Source organism: Chrysochloris asiatica, unplaced genomic scaffold (genome assembly GCF_000296735.1).
Source record: "Chrysochloris asiatica unplaced genomic scaffold, ChrAsi1.0 scaffold00027, whole genome shotgun sequence".
Taxonomy (NCBI): domain Eukaryota; kingdom Metazoa; phylum Chordata; class Mammalia; order Afrosoricida; family Chrysochloridae; genus Chrysochloris; species Chrysochloris asiatica.
The window spans coordinates 13,469,958-13,472,800 of record NW_006408545.1 but is presented as its reverse complement, the minus strand read 5'-3'; the positions used below and the strand labels follow the sequence as shown (position 1 = coordinate 13,472,800).

Here is a 2,843-nt window from a genome sequence, read left to right as displayed (position 1 = left end):
AGATACATCTTTTACAAAAGTGTGCCAAGTCCCGAATCACTTTATTTTGACATTTATGTAATTACATTCCAACCTGTTTATCAATTAGGACTTGTACCTTTTGTTTCCTATCTTTCACCTCAAGTATCCAAATCACAGAATGAGAGGGATTGCATAAAATTGCTTAAAGTATCAAGTAATCAAGTTTTGAGAACTCCTTATATAAGCACTGTTTATTTGTACTTCAAATGGGATCATATAGATGAATGCAGGTTTCAAGAGAAAACAGCCTTGCAAATATAAGCAATCCTCAGTACTCATGATATTCATTTTATCATCATTCTCCAAAATATTGGTTTTAAGGTCTAATGTTAGGTTAATTATGAAGAAAAAAAGGATGCCATTGATATTTTTTTAGTAAGTGTCTTTGTGGTTCTTTAGTGTTGCTTAGTCAGTTCTGACGAGCAGCTGGTGGGCTTGAATTGCTGACTTTGTGGTCCACAGTCCAGTTCTGATCCTACAGTGACACACCAGGAGTCCCAAGGTCTTTAATGATCTTGTTTTCTTTTTAGTCCTGTTCATAAGGACTTCATATTTGTTGCTTTAAATCAATGAGAATGGAATATTGATATGCTTTATAAAATACAGCTGTTGCTATTGTCATGTACCTTTGAGTTGTTGTTGTTAAGTACCACTGGAGCTGGTTCCAACTCATAGCGACCCTGCACAGGGCTTCCGAGGCTGTTAATCTTTACGGGAGCAGAATGCCTCATCTTTCTCCCGCGGAGCAGCTGGTAGTTTTGAACTGCTGACCTTGAGGTTCGCAGCCCAATTCGTAACCACTATGCTACCAGAGTTCCTTAGGCCCAACTATAAAGTGGCTGGTGGGTTTGAACTGTTGACTTTGCAATTAGCAAGGTTAACATTCCATTGTTTATCTTGTAGCACCACACCAAGGTTCTGCTTATCTTACAGCATCACACCAGGAGCATTATAAAATATATATGTGATAATGAAACAAGGCCACTACCTACTGATTTTACCCTAATTTGGGGGGTCTCAAGTTGTGTCACTTGATATAGACAGTCTGCAATAATGGAATACAGCATTCCATTGACTCCATCAATTCTAAACATGATTAAGGATTTTAATCATATCCCAGTCCTCTGAATCTTCCCAGCCATCCCTCAGTTAAGCACGTTAGGAAGTAAAGACTGTTACAATTGTAACTGAGTTTTACAAGGAAAATGAAAAGTTACCTATAAAGGGGAACCAATAAGACTAAGCTTTAATTGTTCAGCAGAAGTCATGCAGGCAAGAAGACAATGGGATGACAATACAAAACTCTGAAAGAAAAAAATTGCTAATCAAGAATCATAAACCCTCTTTTCTGCTCAGGGCAGCCACGGCTTGTGGTCCCAAGAAGCATCTTAAGCATGTGGCTGCCCCAAAGCATTGAATGCTGGACAAACTGACTGGTGTGTTTGCTCCACATCCATCCACTGGCTCCCACAAGCTGAAAGAATGCCTCCCACTGATCATTTTCTTAAGGAACAGACAAGTATGCCCTGACAGGAGATGAAGTTAAAAAGATCTGTATGCAGCATTTTCTTAAGATTGATGGCAAGGTCCAAACTGATATAACCTATCCTGCTGGTTTTACAGATGTCATCAGCAATGACAAAACTGGAGAAAATTTCCATCTGGTCTATGACACCAAGGGTCAATTTGCATTTCATCATATTATACCTGAGGAGATGAAGTACAAGTTGTGCAAAGTAAGAAAGATCTTTGTGGGCACAAAAGGAATTCCCCATCTGGTGACTCATGATGCTTTCACCATATGCTACCCTGATCCCCTCATCAAGGTGAATTACACCATTCAGACTGATTTGGAGACTGGAAAGATTACTGATTTCATCAAGTTTGACATTGGCAACCTGTGTATGGTGACTGGAGGTGTCAACCTGGGAAGAATTGGTGTGGTTACTAACAGAGAGAGACATCCTGGCTCTTTTGATGTGGTTCATCTGAAAGATGCCAATGGCAACAGCTTTGCCACCGGCTTTCCAACATTTTTATTATTGGCAAAGGCAACAAATCATGGGTTTCTCTTCTCCAAGGAAAAGGTATCCGCCTTACCATTGCTGAAGAGAGAGACAAGGGATTGGCTTCCAAGCAGAGCAGTGGGTGAAATATCCTCTAGGTTATGTGAATGAACAAATCTTTGCATAATTAAAGATATTAAACATATATAAAAAAAGAGAATCATGTGTCAAGCAAACTTGTCCCTCAAATACAACGAAATTAGAACATCTCCTGAGAAACAGAAATTAAAGGAATTTGTAATGACCAGGCTAACTTTGTGAAAAATGCTAATGGGTATTCTATGTACTAAGAACCAACAACAGCAGACAACAACCTGAGATTGCCATATGTGACAACACCACCCAGAACTCAATCCAGATATAGAAACACTCAAAGTAAAAACAAGCCTACGTGACTGAAAACAGGGGACCAGAGCTATCAATGTATAATGACGTCAACTATGAAACAAAATGAAGGAATAATGTAGATATAGAAATTCAAAGTGGCAATGAAGTCAAGTAGATTTCAAGATAAAACAGACTATTTTAAGCAGGGAAAAAGTTTATAAATTACAAGGTAACCTCAAACAATAATAATACACCTACACATCAAAATAACAAACAGGAAAATCAGAAAGTTTTAGTAAACATTAACACAACAGAAATGAACCCATAAACAAAATGAATTCAGCATAAAAAATTATATGGAATAAAGAGTCCAGCAGCACCATAACATACATACACATACACAGAGAAAGAGAGAGAGAGAGAGAAAGA

The 2,843-nt window shown here is 38.2% G+C and overlaps 1 pseudogene; it reads left to right on the top strand.

The window, feature by feature from the left end:
* Positions 1-1,438: 1,438 nt before the first annotated feature.
* Positions 1,439-2,173, top strand: LOC102828113 (annotated as a pseudogene).
* The last annotated feature ends 670 nt before the right edge of the window (positions 2,174-2,843 follow it).